Consider the following 21,218-nt stretch of genomic DNA (forward strand, 5'->3'; position numbering starts at 1 on the left):
CTCCTGCCACTGGTACTCACCCCTAGAAGAGACTTGTTTTACCCTCCTGTCCTTCATTCTTTAAGTGTATATTCAGAGTCCAAGGGGGTTTCTTCAGACATGTATATATTGTGCATTAATCAGATTAACTCCCATTACTTACTGTTTCTCTGTCACCATGCTCCACTATTATTCAACAGCTTACGGTCTATTACATTATATTATATTCATATATAGATGGGATGTTTCAACTTTTTCATTCTCTAACATTCTTTCCCTCTTCTGCCTCCTGTAATCCCCTCAGACAGATCCACTAATACAATTGTGTTCTCTCTCTCAGTATATATATATATATATATATATATATATATATATATAAATAAATATATATAAATATATTATATATATTATACATATATGTATCTATCTTTATATGTAGAGAGAGACACACACATATATATAATCAAATATGCATTTATGTGTACATTTAACCTATAGGTCTAGCTTCCACATGAGGGAAAACATTTGTTTAACACCAGTTCCAACCATTTACCTGCAAACAGCATAATTTCATTCTTTTTATGACTTAATAAAACTCTATTGTGTATAAATACCACATTTTCTTAATCCTTTCATCAGGTGTAGGACATCTGGGCTGTTTCCAAAGCTTGGCTATTGTGAATAGTGCTGCTATAAACATGGGTGTGCGAGTGGCTATATTGTACCCTGGAGCACATTCCTTCAGGTATATGCCTAGGAGTGGTATACAGATTATATCTTTAGAACATAAATCAGCAAACTATAACCCGAAGACTATGTCTACCTTCTGCTCCCAAAAGTTTGATATATTTTTAAATGGTTGAGAGGGAGAAGAATAAGAAAGAAAAGTATGGCCTGCAAAGCCTAAAATAGTTATCTGTCAGTAAAAGTTCACTGACACCACTTCCAAAGCCCTCCCTTCACCCACTCCCTGCCCTCACTTTTCTTTAACCCTCTTCTTCCTCTCTAGGAAAGAAGCCTGCCCAGCCCTCAGGTCTATGCTCATTTACTCAGTAAGTAGAGCTAATCCTCCTACCCAAAGGCAAAGGCTCCCTGTTGGCTGTCTTCTCCCAGGTAGAGGGAAGGTCTGCCATTCTGATTCTTCCTCTCCTTTCTCCCTCTAGTCACTTTCCACTGGCTTCTACTTTGGGCCAGGAGAGCCAGGTTCTGCTCCAGGTTCTGGGGGGTCCCAGTTCTCATTGCCTGGGTAAAGGTTACATTCAGCCAGGAGATTCTGAAGACCAGGGCTTTGTGTATCTTCCACAAAAGCAGTAGAGAGGCCTGATCCTTGGGAACCTTTGGATTTCAGAGAGGCTTTACAGAACCCTTAGACTCAGCTTGATGACCCATAATGCTCTCTGGCTGCCATCCCTTCTTCAGTTCTCTTCCCGCCTTGCCAAGCTTGGATCTGTCTACTGTACACAGGGGTGCTTAAAGGCATGGACTCACCCACTTAGATAAAAATCCAGTTCTAACATTTACTAGCTAGAGGACCTTGCCTACTTAATGGGCCTGTGGTTTGGTTTCATCATCTGTGGAGAGAATAACAGTTCCTACTTCACAGAGCTGTGGTGAGGATTAAATGAGTTAATCTGTATAAAATTGTTTTGAGCAAGGCCTAACACATGTTAAAATACCCAATGAAGTTTACAATCTGGGCCGAGCATGGTAGTGTATAACTGTAATCCCAGCACTCAGGAGGTTGAGGCAGGAGGATAAACAGTTTGAGGCCAGTCTGGACTACACAGTGAGTACCTGTCTCCAAAAAATGAAAAGAGCTGGGTGCTGGTGGCTCACACCTAGCTACTCAGGAGGCAGAGATCAGGAAGATCATGGTTCAAAGCCAGCCTGGGCAAATAGTTAAAGAGACCCTATCTCAAAAATACCCAACACACACAAAAAAATGGGCTGATGGAGTGGCTCAAGTGATAGAGTGTCTGCCTAGCAAGCATGAGGCTCTGAGTTCAAACCCCAGTCCCACAAAAAAAGGAAAAAAAGTATATATTGGGAGGAGCCAGCTCTGATCTTACTGTTGCTTGATATTCTGAGGTTAAGCTGTGTCATAGCTGGTCTTGGCCCAGGTCCCCCACTTCCTCAGGCTATTATAGCACAAGGTGAAATATATTTTCAAACTTAGGCCAGGCTACTGCCATAGAACAGGCAAAACTGTGAAGAAATAGGTGAAATGTGTTAAAGATGGCCAGGTATAGTCACATACGGTTATAATCTTAGCACTGGTTGTGGCAGGATCAAGAGTTTGAAGCCAGCCTGGGTTACATAATGAGTCTCTATCTCAAAAACAAAAACAAACAAATAAAACAGAAACACCTTTGTATGGAGGTTATGACCTGCATTTACAAACATGTAATTTAATGCATAAACAGCTCTGTGCAATAACTGGCTCAGGGTAGGTGTCTGTAAGCATTGGCTGAGTGAGGGATACAGGCTGTGGAGCTGTCAATCAGCAGGCTGATCTGGCATATTATCAGCCTTTCTGTATTTTGATGGCTAGTGTCCATACAGAAATTGTTGATATAAATTTTGAATGTCTACTTTGGAACAGTGTACTTAATGTGGTCCCTATTTTATCAATGAAGAAACCGAGTTTCTGAACTGGTTGAAGTCTTACCTAAGAATACATATTAAGAAGTATAGAGCTTTTAAGGAGGTGTGGCTCAAGTGTTAGAGCACCTGCCTAGCAAGCATGAAGCCCTAATTTCAAACCCCAGTATAGCCAAAAGCCCCCAAAACACTATTATCACCACCACCACTACCACTACCACCACCACCACCAAAAAGGGTATATTCTCCACTCTCTCATCTAGCCCTGTAGCTGTTGTACCTGTTGCTAAATACATATAAAATTGAATTTTTTTCTTTGTTTGATTACTATAATAAACTAAGTTCTGGTAGTCCCCCAGACTTCCCTGGTTTGTTGCTCAGTAAGCCACACAATAATAGAAGTTGTATATTAAGGGGAGGGGGCTTCCAGGCCCTGCAAGGGTTCTCTACAGTCTTTGCATTGTCTCCTTTTCCTCAAAAACAAGTGATTTATGAGATTATAGAAATGCATCGAGCATCTGTGCTCCATGACTACTCCCTGACTTTTTGGAGGGGTCTTGCCTCAGGGACACACTGTACTCTTGCCCTATGCCTATCTCTCTCTGCCCCAGGGAAGGGCTGCAACTGATCAGTTTTGCCTATGGCTGGGTGGGACAAGTTTAGGGGAAGGGAAATCTCTGAAAGCCCATTTGGTTCCATAAAAAAAACATCTGACCAAACATGAACAAAATTTCCAAACTGTTTCGCAGAATGCTAGCTTTGCAAAATTTAAAAAGATGTCTTGGGTGGCCCAAGCGGTAGCGCTCCCTCATAGCAAGCATGAGGTCTTGCTGACACCCAGCTACAAGTTGTCCTTGTGATACCAATTCAAAACATCTAAATGAGAACTGTAATAAATTTAAATTTGTGATTTTTAAGTGAAAATATATGAGAATTTATAAATTCATAGACATTTTTGGTAGTGTTAAAAAAAACTTAAGATTCATATTTTATAATCATCTTTTGATATTTATAAGCATTACTTGTGATTCTTTTATTTGTTGAGTAACTCAAGTATTTTAAAAAAGGAGATTGGATGCATTAAGTGTATAAATGCGGTTTAATAACTCAAGGGAATTTAATTAACCAAATTGCAAACATGCCCTTAAAAGGGACAGTTAGATTTGTAACTTGAATTTTAAAACTTAAGAGGAAAATTAGGTTTTCAAATTTGCAATTAATGAAACTGAATTACTATATAGTCTTTTTTGCTCACAAAACACGCATACCCCATAACCAATTTGCCGCGGGGTGACAGAGGAAGTGGTGAGAAGTAGGCAGTGAGTGGGACACAGGTTTTCCTTTCTTGAACACAGGCTAATAGTATCAAGACATGCAACAGAGGAAATTCAACTGACTGATTATAACCTTGTCCGTATTCTATTAACATTTTTTAGATTCTAATTTTGGAAATGTGGGCCATACAAATGTGATTAAGGTGTAGCTCTTACCCTTAAGCAGTCCCCCAGCACTTGCATTTCTCTGCTCTCCTCATTCAGCAAAGGCTTTTAGCAAGCACTTGCACTCACACTTTCCTGCCTCCACTTGCTTAGTTTCACTCAGTGAAATCCTTTAGACAAACTATTTTGTCTCATTACTTCAGTTTCTTTATGTATCAAACTGGTAAGCTACTACTTGCTGAAATATATATGCTAAAATCCTAACCCCATTGAAATGGTATTGGAAGCGAAGGTCTTTGGGAGTTAGTTAGATCACGAGGGTGGAGCACTCATGATGGGGTCAGTGCTCTAATGGAGAGGCAGGAGCTAAGCACTGGTGGCACAAGTCTATAATCTTAGCTATTTGGAGGCTGAGCTCTGGAGGATAATGGTTCGAGGCCAGACCCGTCAAATAAGTTGTGAGACCCTTCCCCCATCTCCAAAACTACTCAGAGTATTTATACTCACTCTCTATTCTATCTTGGCCTATGATTTCAAATATGGTCACTTTAATGCTGAGTCCAATTCCATCCTTCTTTGAACACCAGATTTGCATGTCTATCTACCTGGGTGCCTATTGAATGTCATTGTGGGAATGTCTTACAGATTCATCAAACTTTAAAACAACTCTGAATCTTTTCTATCATAAATATGCTCCTCTCCTAGCCTTTCCCATTGTTTTTCCTTGCTTTTTTAATGATGTGCCACAAAATATATTCCAGTTGCCTCTTTTAAAATGTACACAGTCTAACTTTTTTTGGTGGTGGTACTGGGGGTTAAACCCAGGGTCTCTTGCTTGCTAGGTAAACACTCTATCCCTTAAGCCATGCCTCCAATTCTTTTGCTTTAATTTGTTTTCCAGATAAGGTCTTTCACTTTTGAAAGGCCAGCTTCAACCTGAAGTCCTCCTATCTCTGCCTCCTGAGTAACTGTGTTTACCTGCATATATCACCAGGCTCAGCCCACAGTCTTAACTTCTTTTAACCAGTTCTTGACAACCATTACTAATATGCCATCATCTTGTTGGGATTTCTGCAATAATTCTCAGCTATCCATGCCTCTCTCTGTGTGTGATACTCCATGTAGCAGTCGGAGCAGTCCTCTTGCAAAACAAAGGTAGGTCAAGTTACTTCTCTGCTCAAAACCTTTCAGTGGCTTTCCACACATAAGACGGAAAAGACCCTAGACATCTGGGCCCTGACTCCAGCCCCACTGCTTCTCTACTTCCTGCCAGCCAACTGACACTCATGTTTACTTCCAGAATTTAGCACATTTGCTTTTCTATCTGTTCCTTTGTACTTAATACTCCCTCTGGCTGGAATGTTCTTTTTCTGATATTTTCACATTCCAGTACTTCATTTAGTTTTCTATTCACATGTCATCTTGACTAAGCAGTCTTCTCTAAAGTGCCTATCTAAAATACCACGCCAGCCCCCTCTCCACCTTGTTTTATTTAAGCTTGGATATCATTTACCTGGCTTTAATTGTGATCATCTGACCAACTTCTGGCCAATGAGATAGGAGTGGCAGGCCATGTTCTGGAAGGGAAGGCACAGCCGTCTATTTCTGCTTTCTGTTTCGTTGGTTGGATTTTGAATGGGATGGCAAAAGCGAGAGCATGGGATGGAAGATGTGTGTTGAGACAGTAAGCAACCTGGGTTTTTGACATCTTACTCTGGAATGCATCCATTTGAATGTCAGCAACATAAGAGCATAAACTAAGTCACTTTATCCTGTCTTTGTGACAAAAATATATTCTTAGATATATTTTTAAAAAAATCTGTCTGTATTCCTAATCTCCACTCAGTACAGGTGGATAGTTTCCTGAATAGTGCCAAGCACACTAAGCATTTAATAAATGTTTGTTGAATGAATGACAAAGCCACCAATGAATGACAAAGCCACCAACACAAGTCCCTGAGTGTTGCTGGAGGAAGTGCTAGTCAATGTAACTAGGTGATCAGTGGGACAATGTGCTTGCTATGTGTATGGCTAGTTTTCTGTTCTGACTGAATCACGAGCACAGGCTACAACCTGCTATTTCCATTATCTGAGAGGCATACATACTTGAAGATAGCTGTGTTTTTCTTTTGCAATTTAAATGAAGACTCCCAAGTAAAGTTCATTGTTGTAATGAAATTGGGTCACAGAGGAATGGAAAAGTGTGACAAGGTTCACATGATGAGCATAGGTCACAAGCAGCATGCTATGCACAGATCGAGAAGAGAAGCTTGTATACTGAGATCTGGATTTGTGTGAAATGTGTCAGTCCTGATGGCAGAGGCTGTGAGCAGGAAGAACCGCAGATGAAGAACTGCACAAGTTAAGTCAAAATGAAACAGAAACACATCACAGGGTATTAGCAAGACGCCTGGGGGGGTAAATGCTACAGACAAAGCCACCAAGTGCCAGAGTGAGTAAAGAATATAAAATGAGTTATAGCGGTAAGCTAATATTTGTGTTATCAAATATCTTTTCATGCTATTAAGATTGTCTTTAATACTTTTAATTATGTAGGTTAGTTAACGTAAACAATTTAAAACATCATGGTGGTTAAAAAAATATATGTAGTAATGAGAGCCTATAGGCCTGGGATTAAACCATTTTAATTCGAAAAATTCTATCTCTTGAGCGCTGATAATTGTAGACGAATAGGCCATTTTGCCCTACTACACGCCCTGGGTGTAATATTAGTGAAGTAAAACAAGCCAGGGTTTGTTTAGTCATTTTTATAATACATCTGTAACTTCTGGTAATAGTGACTGGTATGCGGTTTCTCTTTGTGGAGTAATTAGGTAGAAAGTTCAAGAGAAAGTTCTTAATAATGTCTCTTTGCTATAGAATTTCTTAGCTACAGAGTAATTTCTCCTTTCTGGAAACACATTCAACATTCATATTCCAGGAACAATCACAGTTTTTAGATTAGCAAAAAGCACTGAAAATTAGTCCTTACTCCCCTGGTGAGCCTAATTATTGCTTGAGTTTTGGTGCAGCTAGAAGGGTGAGGTAACAAAATATGCGACCTTTGTATGGGGCTCATTTATCCAAGGGTTTAATGATGAAGCCACACAGTTTCAGACAAGTTACAGAATATAGAAATCAAAGCAGTCAAAATACGGTCCACCTAAAATCCGTATTTAGTTTCTTTTTTTGGCACTGGGTTTGAACTCTGGGCCTCATGCTTGCTAGGCAGCCTATTCTATGACTTGAGCCATTCCATCAGCCCTGTTCTGTTTTTTAAACAGCGAGCAGCATGGTTTAATAATGATGGGCGAAAGGCACTTTACTGGAACAAGCATATGGTACAGGTCCCCAACTTTGGTGATTTTTATTGTAAGTCAATAAAGTAATTCATTCACAGAAAGACCTTGCAAACCACAAGGATGTAAACAAATTTATGTATTATCATCATCATTATAATGGGGTTCAACCAACACTGAACAACTTCTGGAAGCAACCTGGTGTAGGGTGTAAAAACTTCAGGCTGGAAGTCTAACCCTGTGACCCAACCTTAGAGGAGGTGGGTCACTCCCTTATGGAGTCAAGAGTGCCAGGAGTCCTTTAGAAGCAGGATAAACCTGTGGCCACAGGTTTGGAGATAATCCTGTTAAGAACTGGTGTGACTGGGAAGCCCTTATCCCCAGGTTTGATTTTACAGTAGCTGTCTGGAAAAGACTCACTCACAGTGGCACAATCTAGGCCAGGGGCCAATGTAGCCAGTGGTAGAGCACTTGCAGAGCATGCAGAAGGCCTGGGTCTGCCTGAACCCCCTTCCCTACACAAAACAATTTACTTTAGGACAATAGATTAGTTTCATGAAATGAACCTTTAAGGTACTGATAGTTTACTTATTGAAGAGAGATTATATTGAACAACATATATGCCACTAGTCAATTCTTAAAATTTTTTTTTCATTTTTCTTTTATTATTCATATGTGCATACAAGGCTTGGTTCATTTCTCCCCCCACCCCCTCTTAAAATATTTTTAAAGACAGTACTTTCATGGCATTTGAAATGAAGACTTTGTAAAGGCACAAGTTCTACAGTAACTAACCACGAGCTTTAGGATTCCACTGAAATGAAAAACTGGCTTTCTTTGTGCCGTTTCCCTGTACACTCTGCAGTGTTTTGGAAACCTACAGTTATCTAAATTCCCATCAGGTGACATTGTTTAATCTAACATTCCCTCTTTCGTATATGAAAGTAGCTCTAAGGACACACCACTCAGAAGCTTTGAACTCTCTCTTCGGTGGTTGGAAGGGAGTTTCCAATCCCACTTCTTTCCTGTGATGGTTTTCCTGTCTCCTGCCTTCCTAAGTCAGGAAAGGCCTCTGTGCGCTCTCCTCCACTTCCCAAGCTAGGGCTCCCAGGGGAGAGAGGCACTGACCTTGGCTGAAAAAAACACCTTGTCTAGTCTCGGAGCCTTTTTTAGGCCTCCCGGAGTCCAGACTGGTGAAAGTTACCTCGAACAATACTCTCTTCCTGTGTGTGTGCACACGCACGTGTGAAAATTAGGTCTCTGGTCTTGCAAAGACTTTTTTGCTTCAACATGATTACACCTATTTACACACAGTGCGATGACAATCTGAAAGCAGAACCTCTCACCTAAGACGGCTACAAAAAATATTTACTTTGAAGACAGTAATAACTGAAAAGAAAAACAGTTTCGAGTCATATCTTAAAAGGCTGGCTGCGTTTTAGGTCCGAGGCGTCTACCAGAATCTAAGAAGCAAGTCACTTCTGCTTCCTGAGAGCCTTAGAAAGGGTGACAGCACATTTGCTCCGAAAACTCTCTCTTTTACACAACAAGCCGCTGCACTCCCTCCTCAACCACACTGTCGCATATAATCAGGCAGCTAAGTTACTTTTTAAGCCGCCTTGATGTGCAAAAAGTACACAAAGTGGATAAACTTCTACTGCCGACGCTGCACTGGAGGTATGTATTTAGTAAACATTTCACTTATATTATTTTTGTGAAATGAGAACTGATCGACCAAACCTTTCAAACAGACCCAGCAGATGATAAATACCACCATATGTTTGATTCACATTACATTTGGGCATAAACACTTCAATTACCGCTTTGTGTTTAGTATCAAAAGCCCTTTTCTCGTGTGCGTGCTTTCTCCACAGATCCGGTACTCTGGAGAGCATTTGGAAACTCGCTTATTACGGAGAAAGCACCTTTCCAGGTACGCTTCCGAGCAGCATATGTATTTACGCGCACAGAGCTTTCCGCAAACAGATGTCCGCGCGCAGCCTGCGCCGCGCTCCCGCACATGCCCACCGCGTGTCCGCCTCGGCGGCCGCCAGCGCGCGGCCTCCGGGAAAGTTAACCGCGTGCGCGCTCGGCCGGGCGCAGGCCGCCCACCGCTCCCACACCCCGAGCCCCGCGCCCGGCCGCCAGCGCGGCGGTGGGGGCGGGGTGCGGCGGTGGGGGCGGGGTGCGCCGGCCGGCCGTGCCTGCAAGGCGCCGCCGAGCGCTCGCCCGCCCCGGGCTGGCTTTCTTTTAAAAAGAATGCGCCGCACACGCCCAGCCCCCAGCGCCGCCGCAGCGGACGGCGAGGGAGGAAGAGAGGGAACGAGCCAGCCCTGAGCCCCCAGCCCCCACCCCACCTCCATTCCCTATTCCTCCTCTTCCCCCCACCCCGCCCCTCGCCGCGCCGCCGCCGCCTGCGTCCGCGCGCCCCTCCCCCCGGCCCCTCCCCCGCGCGCCCGCCCGGCGCAGGCCGCTCGGGTTTGTTTTGCTGCGCGGCCGCCGCCGCCGCCGCCGCCGCCGCCGCCGCAGCCGCGGGCCTCGCGAGCTCATTTGTGCCTGGCTGGTCCCCATTCCTCTCTCCCCAGTGTTGAGTGTCTGAGCCGTTGGCTGCTCCGAACCGTTTGGCTCTTTCCCTTAGTAACAGCTTTTACCTTCTGCCTCAATTCCTCTCCCCGCTCGCGCCCTTCCCCCGCGCCGCTCCCCCCGCCGCCGGCCGCGTGCGCCCCCGCCCCTCCCCCCGCGGCGGGAGCACCTCCGCTCGCCACCTGGGGACCCGCGCCGCTCCCCGCCCCCTCCCGCCCGCCCGCGCCCATCCCCCGCGCCCTCCGCTCGCCGGGGTTATAATTGCCTCTCACCCCCCGGAGGGGTTATTTTGGGGGTGGTTGGAGGCGGTGGCGGCGGCGGCGAGGAGGGGAATTTCCTTGTGCCTCCATTCCCGGGAGGGGGGAGCGGCGTTGGAGGCCACCGTTTCCAGGTAAGCACTGGGGGCCGGACCCCGGGGTGGGGGCGGCCGCGGGCCGGGGCGGGGGGCGCGGGCCCGAGGCGGCCGGGGCGCCGGGCCGCTGGGGGAGGGGCGCGAGTGGAACATGGATTTTTCAACTTGGCCCTTTGGGGAGCTGGGGCTCTGGTGGGGGAGGGGAAGGAGGGAGGGCATTTAGGGTGCCCCCCTCCCCCCTTCTCTCCGGCTTCTTTGAAATGCTCACGTGCCTGCCCACCCCCTACCCTTTCCTGGTCTCGGGGGATCCTCACCCTAATTATGTTGTTGTCTCCGAAAATGTGCACCTCGGCCTTCTCCCCCTCTTCCACCCTTCGTGCATTTACACCCCCTTTTTGTGCGTGTGTGAGGCGGGGAAGGCTTTCAGGAAAGAATTTGCAGCAAATTGAATCAGGAGCCATCATGAGGCCGACTCCTTTATAGCCTATTTTTAGCATTGGAGAAGGCTCCTCTGGGTGCATGCGGTTTGGTTAGACCCCGGGCCGCGATGGCGCTCCTGTCCCTTCCGGGCCCGTCCCGGCGACCCGGGCTGGCGTGCGGGGGGCTGCGGGCGGCTGTTGGGGCCGCGCGTCCGGGGCGGGGGCGCCGGCCGGGGGGAGGGGCGCGCGGCCGCAGGGCCTCACTCCGGGACGTGCGTGTTTGTAACTTAGTGCTCTCTGTGGTCCTAAGGAGGTATTTGGTAGAGCCTCTTGGAAGTTGGGTCACAAGTGTAGAATTGGCAAAGTTATTGCCAGCTTCCTGGTAAGTTTTGGGGTGGCAGAGAGTCACATTATTTTCTGACACTGTAAAGGCCACGTTGTTGAGGGTGGTTTCTCGGTTACTTCCTCTTTGCAACCGATGTCATTTTTTTGAATAGAAGCAGACTTTTATTTAAGTGAAATATTAATCTTAAATGGCAGTTCGAGGGAAAGCCATGCGTGTGTTAACGTGTTCTGTATTTTTGGAAGTTCCTAATTTGTTGAAACAGGCATCACTTTGCAGTGGCAACCGGGATTAAATTTAGGCTGTGAAAATTTGGGTTGTGATGGCTTTTAAGAAATGCTCTCTTTGTTGGGTTATCTAACACGCTGTAAAATAATTTGGTGATTACACATGAAAGATGTTGAAACCTAGTTAAAAATTAGGTTTTTTTAGTGTCTGGAGTTTACTTAAAATCTTGGACTTTGCAGGCACCAAGGGTGAAGAGGCTTGGTTCTTATGTGATTCACAGTTGATTAAGGGAAGTTTATTGTTGGCTTTCTTGCTTTCCAAACAAGAACCTTATTGCTGATCTAATAAACATGTTAATAAGGTATGATAGGTGAAATGATGGGTTATTTTTAGTCTGAATCTTTAGACTCAATGCGTCCCCACCAGTATAATTAAGTACTCATCTTTTCCCCCTTTTCCTAAAGACCCTTTCACCACTATGGATAATACAAGGCCCTATCATGGTGATTTTATCCACTGCTTAAAATGACTTGCAGTAAATGCTCTGGTTGCACATTGAAGACAGTGACTTACTGGGTTTCCCAGTGTGATTCATGTTCATTTTTGTTAAATGAGACCCATGCTTATTGGTGTATTTCAGTAATCCTGACTTCCTGGGACTGTATGTTCTCACCATTTTAGTAAGTTTATAGTCTAGGGAAGTAGGGCAGCTTTGTCTCCATAAAAACACCGCGTATCCGTTGGATTGTGTCATGGGAGTTGACGGCAAGCCTCGCAAATTATCATTGAGAGTGCTAGAAATAGTTTGTATTTACCTATGGGGGAGGGGCGGCGGAAAGGAAATGAGCCTGAGAGGAGTTAGGCATGTGATGAGTGTTCATACTTACTGCTTTTAAATCGTAGTTTTCCTGCCTTTTTTTGGAATGTTTCTTTTCTCAGTTCTGTCATTACAGTCATTAAATCTGTAAATAATTTACATTTTTTTGGTGAACTTAAGTAGTTAGATCTATAGTATTTTAGAACAAAACACCAAACAGTATAGGGAATGAAAACTATGTTTATGAAAAAGTTTTTCTTACCATTAAGGAACTTAATTAGTGACTTATTAATAGCTTAAAAATTCTTGTAAAGCTCACCATCATCCTAAGACATTTTTCTTCTAACGTAACGAGTTTTGGTTATTAATATGGGGACACACTGGTGTAAATTGAGTGGTCCCTTATGGAGATTATATTTTTGTATTGGTTGTGTCAAAGTAGTGTTAAACATTTTAATAACTTTTTACATATGTCCAGGAATCTTTTTGGTGCTTTTATTGTCAAAATCTAATTAAGGTTTTTTAGTTGTCAACATCTAATTAAAGTTTTTTACCTGTCTATTGAGAGAAAAAGAAATAACTGCTTCCTGTGTACTGAGAGCCTTTCAAGCAAATGAGGAGAAAGGGCAGGAGCTTAATGTAACGGTGAGGGGTTATTGAGAAAAGGAGCTGTGATTAATGGACCTTTGAAACATCAACCTGTTGGATGCTCCAAATACATTGGATCATATATAGCAATGAAGTATAAATACAACCCAGTCAGATAGGTATCTAACAAAAGAAACCCCTTTCCACAACTTCTGATAGAAGGATTGCTGTGGAGAATTTCTTTAAAAACATTTTTAATTAGCACAAATTAATTGTATAAAGGGGTTTCATTCTGACAGTTATATACCATGCATGTAAATGTACTTTGATCAAATTCATCCCGTCCTTACTACTCTTTTTTTAACCCCCCTCCTTTTAAACAACTTTTAGTGGGTCTCATTTTGCTATTTTCATATCTATCTTTCTATATACAATGTGCTTCTGTCATTATTATGGAGAATTTCTGACAGCACATTTAGACAGCTAGTTAGATTTATTTTTATGAAAAGAATAGAGAAGAATGAATTTGAAGGAAGTTGGAGAGAGATGGCAGAAACATTGGCAGTGTTTGAGATTTTGTATTTTTCTAGTATACATGAATTTGACTCATTTCACGAATAACATTTACAGTATGTCATTGAAATGCAAAAGAGAGAAGCAGCTCACATGAAACATTTCTATTTTGTGCTCAAAACATTCCCATGATAAAGAAGGGCTAAGACCTTAGGGCCGGCTGTGTGGCAAAGAATTGGAGAGAATGTTGCTTAGTTTACAGACCACCCTGCTGCTACTCCTGTGGCACCACTAACAGAAACTTGAAAGTTAAAAACCAACAATTCTGTAGAGAGCTGGTGCTGAAATGGTTTGATTACTTATTGCCTCTGGGTTTGTACTTAGTAAGAGTGCAAATTACTTGTCCTCTTACCATAGAGCCAGAGGAAAGAGACCCTGCTTGGGCTAGCTTAAGGCTTATGAGGTGCTTTCTGTGTCACACCTCAGACTATTTTATTTTATTTTTTTTGGTGTGGGCCTGGGGTTTGAACTCAGGACTTGTGCTTGCAAAAACAGACACTCACAAAGCAGGTGCTCTACTGCTTGAGCCACACCTCCAGTTATCTTTGGAGATGGGGGTCTCCTGAGCTATTTGCCTGGACTAGCCTTGAACCCATCGTCCTGATCTCAGCTTCCAAAATACCTAGGTTCACAGGCATGAGCTACTGGTACCAGGCTGATCTTACGAGGTCGTGGTGTTGGACTTTTTTTTTTTGTTTGTGGAAGATGAAACAGAGGTACAAAGAAGTTAATTCAGTTGTCTGGGGACACAAAATGATGCACTAGGATTGAAATTTAGATCTGGCTGATCCTTAGTCCATGTTCTTTCTAGATTACCCTATTTGCAACAAAATTTCCCAGCTGATTTGTCAGTTTTGGTCTGTAGGTAGCCTTACAAAAACATGTGTTTCTAATCAAGCTTATTATTGTATGGGGCATGTCTACTAACTGGGTCAAGTGATTGCATGGATAAATGAAATTCCTGGGATTCACATCATTGTGTTTAATGCCCTAGCACTGGTAAATGAGAGGCAGTTCTTGTCAACTGTTGTCATCCTACCTCAAGCAGAAATAAGAACATGTTCATTGTTTAAAATCAAGAAGGAATAGCAAGTAAGAGTATGCCTAATTGTCTGCAGAGTATGTATGTAGTTTCAAAAACTTGGGTAAGAAAAATCATTTGAGGGCAGAAGGAGTGGCTCAAGTAGCAGAGCACCTCCCTAGCCAGCACCAGATGTTGAGTTCAAACTCCAGTACCACCAAAACAAACAAAATTGGTTTTGCTCAAACTCCAGTACCACCAAAACAAACAAACAAGATCGTTTTTAAGTTTTTGTGTTGTGGTATGTGGTTTGAGCAAGGGTCCTATTCCTGTTGAGAGCTACCTGGGTTCTAACTTAGGCTTTGTCACTAAAACTTGTATAACCTTGGGGTAGTAACTCTGCTGTCTTATTTTCTTCACCTGTGTAATGGGGACATTCCTTTATAGGATTAAGATTGAATTAATGCATGTAAAGTGTTTTGAACTGTGCTTGACATAGTAATCATTATCTAAGTGTAAGATGATGTTGATGGGTTTTGGTCTTTGTTTCTTTGTATTACATTGTATTTGCTTGTTAATAGTTTTAGTTGGTGCATAATGTCATAGAAAGCATTTGGCAGTTCTGTTTTCTGAATTCCTGATCAACATATTTGAAGTGAACAACATAATTTATTTACTCTTAGAGTTGTGATTTAAGGCTTATACCATAAAGAATTATACTTCCCAGGATTGTATCAGATTACCTGATTGGTGTAGATACAGTCAGTGGTGGTTTATTTGCATGCCTTTGTTGGTGTCTTTTTGTCACTTGGGCTTAAACTTTTTAGGTCTACACGTACCACTTGAAACATTTTCCAACTCTTCTTAAATTAAAAAGGGAACTATTTTGAGTCTGGATTCAGGAGAACCTAGAATCTGCCTTTTAGGATGGAGTGATTTCGTTGTTACTATTTTTTTAAAAACTCTTCAGTCATGGAGTTCTTCATATTTTCATCTCTTATCAAGAGAGTTCTTTTTCTCTGATATACTGTGAACCTTGTTTTTTTTAAATATTTTTTTAACCATTCAATTCAATAATATTCACTACTAGTAGTTAAAGTTCTATGTGTCAGGATTATACTGGTGTTTTGACAAGTACTTGTGACAAGTAAGGGCATAGAGGGCAGGAGTAGTGATGTAGGCTGTTTTTGGCTTGAGGCTAATGTTCTTACCTAGCAGTGAATGAATCCTCAATGAATAAATGATTAAGTAGTTTTGGGTTTGGATTACTGCATTACTTTTCTAGTTCTGAGCAACTTTTCTTCTCTATCCTTTGTAACTACCGATGTGTAATTTATTTAAAATACTGGTTTCATTATGTCAGCTTCCCTGCTGGAGAACCCATAATGGATTCCCTTTGCCAACTGGATTGAGTTCATATGCTTCAGTCTGGCTTTTAAAGCTCTATTCTACCTAGTCAGCTTTATTTCCCACTCTTTCTCAACTGAGATTCTTGCCTGCCTCTCAAATACTGCAGTTTTGCCACAGTCATTACTTCTCTGATTTTGTTCATGTTGTTCCTTCTATTTGTCCTTTTTATAGCCTACTTCAGTCGCACTTCTTCCATGAAGCCTTTCCAGGCCATCATGAGTCAGGATGTTTCTTCTCCGAGATTCCATTCATTTAGTAAATATAACCTATCCCTTATCTGTTCATTTTTTGTGGGTGTCATGTTGCCCCAAGTACTGAGTGTTAATGCTACGTGAAGGGAAGAACCCTTTTTCCTTGCAGAATTTGGCATAGTTCTTGGTTTTTGTATCAAGCTCAAATAAGGCCTAGTATAACGGCATATGGCTGTTATCCTGACTACTCAGGAGGTAGAGATTGGAAGAACCAAGGTTCCAGGCTAGCCTGGGAAGAGAGTTAGGGAGACATCATCACAACCAAGAAGTTGGGCATGATGGTACACATTTGTGATCCCTGTTACTAGGGAGGCCATAGGTAAGAGGATTGTGGTTCATAGCCAGCCATGGGCAAAAGAACCCAAGAGAGGCATCATATCTGAAAAATAAAAGCAAAAAGGGCTTGGGGTGTGGCTCAAGTGATATAGAGCAAGGCTATCACTAGTAAGTGCAAGGTCCTGAGTTCAGATCCCAGTACTACTCAACCCCCTACCTCCCCAAAAAAAGGAAAAGAAAAAAATAGAGAAAAAAACAGCTCGAAGAGGTCAACTAATACTATTTTCATGTCAAATGGATTGTTTCTACAGAAGACCTGTGTTAAAATGAGAGCAATGGCAATCCTGTTCCACTATTATTGATATCACTGAATCTTTTCAAATTAGACTTCTAAAGGTTAGGTGTATTGTACATTTAACTTTATTGAATTTTAAGGTCTGCTAGAGTTGATGGGAGAAAAACAACTGATCAGTTTTTCAAGTTAAATGAAATGTGTAGGTTTGTCTTTTTTTTTTTTTGGCAGTATTTGGGTTTGAACTCAGGGCCTCATGCTTACTATGCAGGCATTCTTATTATTTGAGCCACACTGCCAGCCCTGTTTTTTGTGGTAGGTATTTTCGAGATGGGGTCTCTTGAACTGTTTGGCCAGGCTGGCTTTGAAAACCTCAATCCTCCTGATCTTAGCCTTCTGAGTAGCTAGGATTTCAGGTTGTGAGCCGTGGCGCCCGGTTATGTTTGTCCTCTTAATTTAAGTAGTAGCTACATTATGGAGGGGAAACATAGTCTAGGCTAGTTAGGAATCTTATCACACTAAGTTGACTTTATCTGATCATTTCTTATCTGATATTTCCTTATCTGAAATATTTGGAGACCAGAATGTTTTAAGTTTTGTTTTTCTTCAGAATAATTTAGAGTTCTTTGCATATATATATATAATGAGATATGTTGGGGATGGGAACAAGGTCTAAACATGACATTCAGTTGTCCTGTGCATCATGTACACATACCATGAAGTAATTTTATACAATATTTTAGAGTGCCTGGATTTTGATTGCATCCTGTCCCATGAAGTCAGGTGTGGCGTTTTCCATTTGAGTTGTACTGATGCTCAAAAAGAGTTTGCGACTTTTGAAGTATTTCAGATTTTTGGTTTTCTGATTAGGGATGCTCAACTTGTATATATACCAAGTATAATGATGGTTAAGATTTTGGACTTTATTTTTCATGTGTAAGACTTTTTTTCATTGTTTCTCAGTAATGTATAAGATTGTGCTTTAATTTTTTTGTGTTAGATCATTCTGACTACATTTGAGTTCCATTTTGAACCATTACTCTTAGCATGTTAACATTCAGTAAAGGGCATATCTATTATTCAGTGTAAATAGGTTTAATGTACCACAAGAATGTCGTTTTAGCCATCTCCCTCCAGTAGGTTTTTATGGCAAGATTGTGGCATATTCTAACCAATCATAGTAATTGACTAAAGGCAACTAATTTGATGTTGTATCCTTTCAAAAATTTTAATGATAGATGTCTAAAATATAAGCTTTCTAGCACAATTTGAGTTAAACAAGATGAGTTAGATGCTGCTTTGCTTTCTGAGAGCTTAGAAATGTAACTCAGAATTAATACCATAAAATAAGGGTCATGCTGAAAGGTCAAAAATTTAAGTAAATGCAGAAAACCCAGGTTAAGGAAAAAATTTAGTGAAATGAATAGGTTTGAGGAATAGGGAAAAAGATTAAATGTTGAATGTTTGAGCAGGGAAGTTTGTTACCTATTTCCTTTTCAATTAAAATTTTCTTTCAGGAGGTAGAATTTAAAAAATTTTTTTAAAATTCTAGTGTCTCTAGATGGTCATTCTAGTGTCTTAATAGGATCATTCTTTTTGTGAAATTGTAAAATTGTACTCTATATGTTCAAACTTCCTTTTTTAAGAAACTAAGTATCGAGGTATCAACTACTGTTTTCTTCCTTTTTTTGTGTTCTTTTTTGTTACTCTAGAGGGTAGGGCATTGTTAAAGAGCCAAGCAGTGAGTGGCTCAGCATTTTAAGTGAATGCTTGTGTTTTTGTTATTGCTATGCATTTGTTTCAATAGTGGGTGGCATTTTTTTTATTTTTTGGCAGTACTGGGGCTTGAACTACCTTGAGCCATTCCACCAGCCCTATTTTTGTGAAAGGTTTTTCTAGATAGGGTCTCGTGACCTTTTTGCCTGGACTGGCTTTGAACCTTGATCCTTCTGATCTCTGCCTTTTAACATGGATCCAGTGTTAAATAATATATATATATATATTTTTGAGTGCTGGGGGTTGAACTCAACATGATTTAAAAAAAAATTTTTTTTTTTTTGTAAAAGCATGGTTGCATAGGAAAGTCATTTAACTTTATAAAATATATCAAGATGATCAGACAAAATGTTAGCTAAAGTTTGCTTATTCATTCAACCAATAATTGAATGAGTTTACACACACTTCCTATGTTAAAATTCTATGGTTCTTTCATTTTTATGATTTTTAGGTTTTTGTGTTTTGTTTGTGGTACTGGTGTACTGGTACTGGTACTAGGATTGAACTTGGAGCTTCCAAATGCTCTACCACTTGAACTACACTCTCAGTCCCTTCTCCCCTTTTTAAACTTGTTTTTGAGGGGGATCTATGGAAAACCTGCTTAACCTAGAAATTTTGACTAAAAATCTGCACCCTTACCTAGAGTAACAGTCTAGAAAGCATTTGACATTACCAAAAAGCAAACATTTTGCTCAGATGAGTTTTGGTAATAGTATATTTTGGTGATTATTTTCAACTACACATTGAACACAACTTCGGCATTTGGGAGAGGTGTTTTTATGTTTTCCCTTTAATTGTAACAAATTTAATTCAATAGAGTGTATACTAATCTTGTTCCATTTCTATTTAGTGACTATCATGTGTCATTATAAGGCAATTGGGTCATCTACTTTGAGTTTCTGAAATAAGGTAATGAGAATTGATAATGAAATTTCCTTAATACGTTTTCCCTCCTTTTTGTGTAATTATCCTTTTATGGAATAGAAGTTATGTATGAGTTTTAAAATACTATTTGTAGCTGGAGCAATGTTCTTCACCTTTTTATATAAAATATAATGTAATACATGCTTAATATTTTCCCCAGCAAAGTGTTGAGTTTCTTTAAATCACTTTTGTCTGTCATCCTTACTAAGCACTGTACATTTTTGTAAGATCATAGACTGGGGTTGAGTATAATCTGTTATTGTATCTGGGAAGTAGAGTTTTCTTATTCTTGTGCAAAAACAAAACAAAGCAAAAATAGACCCTCATTGAGATTACAAATCTGTGATCTTCGACTTCCTCATGTCCTATCAGCAGAGATCTCCAGTTTTGACACCTGGTGAGGAATGTTTTTGTGTGAATTGTTCTCTTATAGATTTGTTTAAATTTGTTTATGGCTTGTTATTGAAATGATCTCAAGATATCGTAAATGTAAAAGCAGAGGGGCAGGGAATCCCTTATAGTTTGCTGTCATTTTAATTTAAAAAGGGGAAAAATTCATAGCATATTGGCTTGTGTACATATGTACATGCTTGTTGTATATGTTTAGAGTGATTCTGAAAAGATGCCTGAGACCAACAGTGATGTTGAGGTGGGGTTGGAGTGGTCAGATGCAGGAGAGAATTGCTTTCATGTATAGCTTTTTGTTTTGTTTTGTTACGTTTTTTTGGCAGTACTGGCGTTTGAACTCAGAGCTTTGCAATTGCTAGCAGGCACTCTACCACTTGAGCCACATCTCCAGCCTTTCATGTATAACCTTTTGATATTTCGAGAGAAGTGTGAAGAATCAAAGCATCCAGTTCAGAATTTTTAGTCTGTTACTTTTAATTTGGACAGTCAAAAGAGAGAGAAAACTATTAACATTTCCATGCTTTTCAGTTCTAAAGAACTAGAATTGTGTATATTTCTGTTAACATTTATTTGTATTTCTCAGATTTGTTAGCAGAATTAAGAGTAGTTATAAGATGAAACACCATTCATTTCATATCATGACTGTGTCGTTAGACCAGTAAAGTGATCATCTTTGAGTCCCATCCAAGCTTGGTAATTAGAAATAATTTAGAGCAAACTGGAGGTTTTGGTTGTTCTGAAGTACACAGATGGTGTTTTATTTCAAAGGTATTACTTTGTCAAGCTTTTGGGTATTAGGTGAAAATAGGGGTTCTTATAGTTGAGTAATTGATTTTAATAATTATACTCTTTGGTACGATGGGATTTGTGGAACTGTCGATTCTCGAAATTGGATGGATCCTACTGTGATATTTGTTGACTCGAAGAGACATAGATTCCAATTCTATTTTTGGTTGCAATTGAATCACTTACAATCTTCATTGGCTGTTTAATTTACCAGTAAAGGTGCTTTTCTTCCATTTGTGCATGTGATTTTCACCTTCAGCTGGAGCAGCCTCAGAGAAGGGTACTGGTTGTTTTTGTTCATTGAAGTCTGCTGCACTGGGACTTGACATTAGGGCCCTGAGGCAGTGACCCTTTCCTTAGCAGTAACTGGAGACCAGATAGAGTATGTCTGATCTGGCAGTAACTCTTGCTCTGGGATTTTACTGTGGTAAAGAGCTGGAGCCAGGCTTGAATCCTGTCACTATGGCTTACTATTATATGACTTTGGGAAATTATGTAGCCATTCCAGTTGGATTTCCGTATCTGAAAAATGGAAATAAAAAAAATTCATTCTTCATAGACCAGTTGTGAGGATTAAAATGGGTAAACATGTAAACAGCATAGAGGCTGGCACAGAGGAAGTACCCAGTAAATGCTGTACTACTTGGTGGCCTTTGTTAGCTGCATCAGCAACAGTTGTAGGAAGAGGCAGAAAAGTGGTATCCCTCCTGATAGCTTCTGCTGCAAACTATTATGACTAGTGTGGCAACTACAGTGATGCAGTGGTGAGAATTTCCAATTCATAGGGTTGCAGCTGCATTTGGATTGACTGAACTTTCGTTGCTTATTCTAGAATGAGATTGCATCTGAAATA

At 41.0% G+C, this 21,218-nt stretch overlaps 1 protein-coding gene and 1 long non-coding RNA gene across 14 annotated transcripts in view; one reads left to right on the forward strand and one right to left on the reverse strand.

The window, feature by feature from the left end:
* LOC141423287 (uncharacterized) overlaps positions 1 to 10,841 on the reverse strand; it is a 203,629-nt gene extending 192,788 nt beyond the window's left edge. The window contains exon 1 of one of the 2 annotated variants that reach the window (XR_012448018.1): positions 10,568 to 10,841. This is a non-coding gene — a long non-coding RNA (uncharacterized lncRNA). Of the gene's footprint in view, positions 1 to 9,969; positions 9,994 to 10,567 lie in introns of those variants that run through there. The other variant, XR_012448020.1, reaches the window with a different exon arrangement.
* Positions 9,229 to 21,218, forward strand: part of Tbl1xr1 (TBL1X/Y related 1) — a 151,143-nt gene continuing 139,153 nt past the window's right edge. For 6 of the 12 annotated variants that reach the window (XM_074073734.1, XM_020175702.2, XM_074073735.1 and 3 more), the window contains exon 1: positions 10,118 to 10,292. The gene's annotated coding sequence lies outside the window, so the exon portion shown is untranslated. Of the gene's footprint in view, positions 9,252 to 10,117; positions 10,293 to 10,922; positions 11,055 to 21,218 lie in introns of those variants that run through there. The other 6 variants (XM_074073738.1, XM_074073737.1, XM_074073728.1 and 3 more) reach the window with 4 other exon arrangements.

The sequence above is a fragment of the Castor canadensis genome, chromosome 5, assembly GCF_047511655.1.
Source record: "Castor canadensis chromosome 5, mCasCan1.hap1v2, whole genome shotgun sequence".
NCBI classification, from domain to species: Eukaryota; Metazoa; Chordata; class Mammalia; order Rodentia; family Castoridae; genus Castor; species Castor canadensis.